This window comes from Humulus lupulus, chromosome 1, assembly GCF_963169125.1.
Source record: "Humulus lupulus chromosome 1, drHumLupu1.1, whole genome shotgun sequence".
NCBI classification, from domain to species: domain Eukaryota; kingdom Viridiplantae; phylum Streptophyta; class Magnoliopsida; order Rosales; family Cannabaceae; genus Humulus; species Humulus lupulus.
Genome location: NC_084793.1, coordinates 64,458,823 through 64,466,080, shown reverse-complemented (window position 1 = coordinate 64,466,080; position 7,258 = coordinate 64,458,823). Strand labels below are relative to the sequence as shown.

General features: G+C 34.4%; 1 non-coding gene across 1 annotated transcript; it reads right to left on the bottom strand.

The window, feature by feature from the left end:
- Nucleotides 1–4,827: 4,827 nt before the first annotated feature.
- Nucleotides 4,828–4,934, bottom strand: LOC133813114 (small nucleolar RNA R71). Its single transcript, XR_009884158.1, has one exon. It is a non-coding gene; the product is annotated as a small nucleolar RNA R71 (small nucleolar RNA).
- Between the last annotated feature and the right edge of the window lie 2,324 nt (nucleotides 4,935–7,258).

Here is a 7,258-nt window from a genome sequence, read left to right as displayed (position 1 = left end):
CGGAAGTGATCTCGAGTGTCCTCTTGCTCACGCTTCAGTTCGTGCTCCCGAATGAAACGTTGATTTTGAGTGAAAGGAGATTCCAGGCTCGGAGTTACTGGCGAATAGGGGATTGCAAGCTTTGACCCCCACCACTTTCCCGAATTCTGCGACATCTAACAAGAAAGTAAAAGGGTGAGGGCCAAGCAAGCAAGAATTACAGAGATAAATAGTCCCTAAGCTCGAATGATCGAGGCTACAAGGCAAGCTCGATCCAAAGGAGACGAGACAAGTCCCAGAGCGTGTGTTCCACCGAAGGATAGGAAGGCGAATATGTCATGGGAAATCCCAAAATATTAGGGAAGAAAGGTTGCGGTTATTAAAAAAGTGATATTTTGGGAATCGTGCATTCCTTAAAGACACACCCTAATTTTGTACCCGATATCTTGGTGTACAAGATACGGTTCCTGAAATTTGAAAACCCAAAAAAGGAACCATTTTGGACCCTTTTTCGTAGAAACTAGGTTTGAACCTAATGTCCACTAGATGAAGCACCCTGATCCTAGTGCGTTGAACTAGTGAACAGAAAAATGGGTCGAGAGTAAATCCTAATGCCTATGGTGTAACAGAAGTATAAGCATGCATAAAAAAAATGTGTGTATATATATAACGCAAAGAAACCATAAACCAAAAACTTACACAATGAAATCGGTGGAAACAGAGAAATGGATGATTGGACGAGCGGTTGCAAATATGATATCACTGAGTCAAAAAAGTCCAACGTTGCTTTGTCTTCTCGACTTGGAGAACATGCAAGAACTGGGCAAAAGTTTCTGGTTTTTTCTCTCTAAGAATTTGAACGTGAAAGAGAAATGAAGAAGATGATCGGAAGCTTATTTATAGGCCCATGAAGATGTTAAAAGTTGAATTGATTTGAGCCATTGGCCAGATTCCGTATCAGATCCGATGGCCAGGGACAAACGACATGATTGTACCATAAAGTTGGCAAGCGAACGATCGTGGGCAGAGTTTCAAGGCACTCAAGTACCTTGAATAAGCAATACTCAACTGACGCGTGCCTATACTCAAGTATGTGATGGAACGGTTCCCGAAGAAAGTAGTTCAAAAGTTTCCTTCTCATAGGATTCGAACTAATACTTTTGAGGGGGCAAAATGTTACACCTAGATTTCGAGACATGAGATTGTGACCTCGAAAGCTGGATTCGTCATGTGTGAGCTCGTGATATCTAAAGTGCATGTTCGTGGTCCAGGTGCCAAACCCTCGAAGTAAGGTGGCAACCTCGAAGTTATTTCTGAGCTCGAAAGACGTAGTATCGGAGTATATCCGTTGTTAGGTGTCTTCGGATTAAGTAGCCCGAGCTTGGCAAGGGTATAAGCTCGGAGTGTAACAACCTCGGTGGTGTTTACCCACTCCGAGCTGGTATTGGGGAAAGTTGCATAGCTCATAATTTACCTAAAGACCTGGACTGACATGATGCAGATTGCGGATCTCGAATGGCTTAGTGGGTCATCTGATGAGACGCAGTCCATGCATCCAAAATATATTTATTGTTGTAACTTCCCTACATTAAAGGGATATTAACTAGTCTGTTATGTGTCTCCTGGTCTTCAGGGGGCGTTTCATTGAATATAGGAGTTACAGAATTTAATGTCATTATTCCCATCAATAAAGAGGAGTATCTTCCCGAAATATGTGGGAACGAACTCTGAAAACTCTCTATAAATAGAGATGTTATGAACACTTGAAAGGGATGGAATTTTGTTATCTTGAGAATTTCTGGAGAATTCATCCCTGAAGGATTTTCATAAAACCCCAAAGTCCTAATAAAAGACTCGTGGACTAGGCAGAGTTAACTGCTGAACCACGTAAAAAATCCTCATTGTTCTACTATACTATTCATCTTTGCCATAGTTTTTATTGTTTACGTGCTCTACATTTTAAGTTGACGAAAAACGGCGTCAACAAATTAATTAATTTATTTTTGTTTGAGTTTATGTTTGTTCTAGTTTTTAAATTTGGCAGTGACAACAAAATATTATATATTATATAATATATGTTTAATATACTGTTAAGTTGTTTAATTAAATTTTATTTAAGTTAAAAAATGTATGGTTTTATTATTTTTAAATAATTATCGTTGTAAAATATCTCAAAAATAACTTATTTTAATTTTTATAATTATTTATTTATCTAAGTTTAAGTCATGTTTATAATCTGCCGTTAAATATAAGAATATTATGTTAAAGTTAGCTGAAAAAAAATAAAAAACTGTTAAAACTAAGAATTTCCGTTATCTACACACTTATTATATAGAAGAGATATTTTATTATTAATATTTCAGATTTATTGTATATACCCCATTTGTTGTTTAATTTTTTTTTAGTCATTTTCTCCATCTATAAATAGGGACTCTTCTTTCACATTTGGTATATAATTTGGAGAGTAAAGAAACTATAGAAAAATTTCTACTCACTTTCTTCTTAGAATTTTGTGAGAATCATGAGCATAATGTCCTAATCTTCCTAGGAAGGTTAGGGATGATTCCATATTCTAGTGATGTTATTTTGGTACTTTGATTTACTATGTTCTTAATATAATGTATTTGAATTATTTATGTCCTTTCATCCTCATCTCTATTTTGTTATCTCTATTTACTTGTGCTAATAGTATATAGGATTAGTCATGCTCTTTCTATGTGCTTCTAATTAGTAAAAGTAATTTTGATACATAATTTTATGTCTAATCTTCTATTGCATTATTGCCCTTGGGTATTTTGTCAATTTTAGATTTTTCATAAGATTAACATTGTGCTCTTAAAGTAAAGAACTTTATAACTCAAATAGACTTTCGTTAGAAAAGAATATGGACTTTATTGTTAGATTTTCCAAGTAAATGTTGGGATGTGAACTATTTACTTGTGTATTTTTGTAAATCAAGTAACTAAGTAGCCAAACAAGCACATGGATGATTCTTGAAACCTTTCTATTTCTCAAACTCTTGATTACACCTTACTTTTAGTTCACTTGTCTCATTTCATAAAAAAGACAACACCAAAATCTCAAATCTCTTTTCATTTTCATTTCCATTTTTATTTGTTTCATGTTACTAACTTTTTGTGTTATTTTCTACTAATCTTTTGGTTTTACCTCATTGTGGATCGACCGCTCGATTTTACTACAATTACCACTTATTGGTTGTCATGATTTGGGCGTTAAACAAATTTTGGCGTCGTTGTTGGGGAGGTAGTTTTCAAAGGTTTAGTGAAATTTTTACCAAAATGCTTGTAACTTTATTTGTATTTTTGTTGGTATGAATATTGTATTAGTATAGTTTTTTAAAAAAAAATTTATTTACTAATTTTTTGTTAATTTGATTATTATTATAAAAAAAACTAAAAATCATAAAAAAAAAATTATATATATAAATATTCACATATATATATCTATATAAAAAAACAAAAAAAGTAGATAAATAAAAACGAAAAAATATATTTATTTATTTATTTTTTCTTTTCTTTTCCTTTCTTAAAAAAAAAGGAACCATATAAATATATATAATTTTTTTTAGTTAATTCTTATTCCATTTCTCCTTAATTTCTTTTCTATTTTTTTAATAAATATTTGAAAAGAAAGATTATGCTTGCTATTTTATCTTCACTTCACTTCAATTGTTTTTTCTTTATTTTATTTTTGTATTGATTATTTTGTTGTTTTAGGTTCCTTAGTTCACGCTTTTCTTTTTCCTTGCCTTAGTTTTCATTAGAATTTAGGGATTTTATTTAAAAAATACAACAACATAAAATTGGATAAAATTATACATAAAATTTCAATCATAAAGCACTTAGTATTGGGAACAATTGTGTAATATAACAAATGGTAGAAATCGATATTGTTCTGTCTAGAAAGATTGGTTGTTAAATAAGGTTTGTGATAGTGTTACCCCCACACTAACCTGGGAACCCTGGGGAGTTATGTCTAGGTAAGTGTGGGTCTAAAGCGGTACCTTGACAACCATTGGAATTGGTTTGGGAACATTTCGAGCATATACCTTTGCACTATTACATTGTTGAACTTATTACTATAAGAAAAGCAAGCATGTTCTGTCAAAATAAGCAATTTCACTATGCTTAAAGATTGTTTGGTTGAAAAGGTTTAACTTGTGATCCACCATACTTACTCAGTAACCTCGGGGAGTTCTAGTAAGGCGTTGGAGATCTCCCAAAAACCTGCAAATCTACCTGGGAACAAGTTTAACAAAAATATAAAATAATAATAATAAAAAAATAAATAAAAATATATAATAAATATAATTATGATTTCCGAGAGTGGATGAATCATCACGAAACTTCTAGTGACACTTCTTCCAATTCTTCCACCACTCCTGTCGGAACTCCTTCCACCAATCCCACTTCTCCACAAACCTTAGCTGATAATAATCCATTTGCAATGGCTCGCAATGATTAATTCCAACCAGGAACTCTCATTGACTACCTCCATCCTACTCACACTTCCACGCCTTTATGTATTATCTTCCCTCCTAATATGTTTGCATTAGACTTTAAACCTGGCATGATTCAACTCTTGCCCACATTTCATGGAATGGAAAATGAAAGCCCATACGTGTATATTAGAGAATTCAAGGAGGAAGTAGCCACATTCTATAACCGAGCCAAAAATGTCGATTCTGTGCGACTGAAGTTCTTCCCTTTCTCCATGAAAGACAAAGCCAAAAGCTGGTTATACTCTTTGAGACCTAGGTCTATTGGAACATGGGAGGAAATGACCAAATCTTTCTTTTTGAAACACATCCCCAGCCATAAGACCAACAGTCTAAAACGAAAAATTTCCACATTTTCCCAAAAGGACAATGAAACGTTCTATCAAGTTTGGGAAAGATTCGAGGATCTGTTGAATCAATGCTTTCACCATGGCTATGAGAACTGACATTTGGTCAGTTAATTCTATGAAGGTCTCACGAGTCATGAGCGTTAGTTTGTAGAAATTCTATGCAATGGTGAATTCCTCAAAAAAGAGCTAGAAGATGCTCTTGAATATCTCGAAGAAACCGCGAAAAAGTCTCACACCTGGACTGGTCCAAGTGCTACTGATAGCACCAATCGACACAAACCATCTGGGATCTATCAACTTCGAGAAGAGGATAGTGTTAAGGCCCAAATCGAAGCCTTAAAAAAGTAGTTTGAGGTCTTAATGACGAAAAATGGCCAAAAACCGCACATGATTGCTCAAGCAGAACCGCAAGAACCTTGCTTTGTTTGTGGAGGGACGGAGCATTTAGCTAAGGACTACTTAGCTTTTAATAAAATGAGGGGGGGTATATGAGGAGCAATGCAATTCCTTAGGGGCATATAACAAGCCATTCTCCCATACATACAACCCTGGTTGGAGAAACCACCCAAATTTCAGTTGGAGAGATTCCAACCAAGCTCAATCATCTGGAGGCCAATGGAGAAATGAGCGAAAATTCAACCATCAAAGGCGTATTTTGCACCTCAATACAATGCTCATCCATAACGAAATTCTCTAGAGAATACCCTTCATGCATTGATAGAGGAACAATCCAAACTAAATCGCCAAATGATGGAAGAAATCAAAGAAATGAAATGTCAATTCTCAAAATTGACTGAATCCTTGGCCATTCCGGAAAAAGGAAAACTTCCTTCCCAACAAAAATTTAATGTGCAAGGCCAACACATGGCCCATTCTTCAAATTCTAATGATCAAAATGTTAAGGAAGTAAATTCCATCATAACTAGAAGTGGTAAAACTTTGCAAGACCCACATATAAAATCCAATTCTCCCAGTACTCCAAAAGTTATTCCCGAAAATCCACCACTCAAAGCCTCTAAAAAAGTACCATTTCCCCAGGCTTTGAAATCTGTTGGGAAACTTCCTGATAACCAAGCTGAAATCCTTGAGCACTTGACAAAGTGAAGAATAATCTTCCTTTGCTTCACATCATAAAACAAGTTTCGGCTTATGTCAAAATTATCAAGGATCTATCCACTGCAAAAAGGAAGCACCATGTCAAGAAGACTGATTTCTTAATTGAGCAAGTAAGTGCGGTGATTGAACATAAGACATCGTCGAAAGACAAAGATCCCGGTTGTCCCACCATTTCTTGCAAAATTGGGACCCATGAAGTCAACCAAGCCTTACTTGATCTTGGCGCGAGTGTAAATCTCATGCCTTACTTTGTATACTCGCAACTCGGTCTTGGAAAAATGAAGCCAACATCTGTTGTGTTACAACTTACTGACTGCTCCACCAAAAAGCCTAGGGGTATTGTTGAGGATGTTTTAGTTCAAATTGAAAAATAGTATTACCCTGTGGACTTCCTTATTCTTGATAACCAATCTATCGTAAACATGGAATAAAAAATTCTTATTATCCTTGGAAGACCATTCCTTCCTATTGCAAATGGTTTGATCAATTGTCAGAATGGCCTAATGAAGATATCATTTGGAAACATGACTCTTGAAGTCAATATCTTCTACATCGATAAACAACCTTGAGAAGATAATGAATGCTATCAAATATTCATGATTGACACTTTAATTCCTGAGGAGGTTCAATTGCGAAGTAACTTCGATAATCTTGATGAACTCCTCCTTTTGTCTCAAAATGAAAGTCCCAGTTCTATTGAGTATACTCTTGAAATATCATATCACATAGACTCACACAATAGAAGGACTCAGTTTTGGCAACCTCGCTTTGAAGAGCTTATTGGGGTTTTATGCCCTAATTAAAACCAAAATTCTTTGTAATCTCATTTTATTATCAATAAAAGAATAGAAATCATTTTTTGACTTGGTCAATCACTTTTCTCACATGTTTTATTTTCATGATTATTTGTTTAATATAAACTTCTATTAAATCCCAAGCATATAGCTAATCTTATTATAGTGACGTAATCACAGTGGAATATAAATATGATTATATATTCAAAATAAGTTATTCCTAAGATTAGTCAGTGCACCAGATTTACACTAACTTGCCAATCTACGATATGATCTACTTACACATTACAGTGTTATGTTCTTTCCAGAACATTAGCAAAGTAGATAAGATCGGATGTATTTGTTACATCGGACAGGACCGATATTGACAGTTGATAAGATAAGTAAACATACCATTATTATCTATTCTAGTCATATCATATAGTTGACCATAGGTCAATTCAATCTCAATTCTGAGTGGTTAGTATTCTAACTGATTGTATTATTTGAGTTCTTTGATT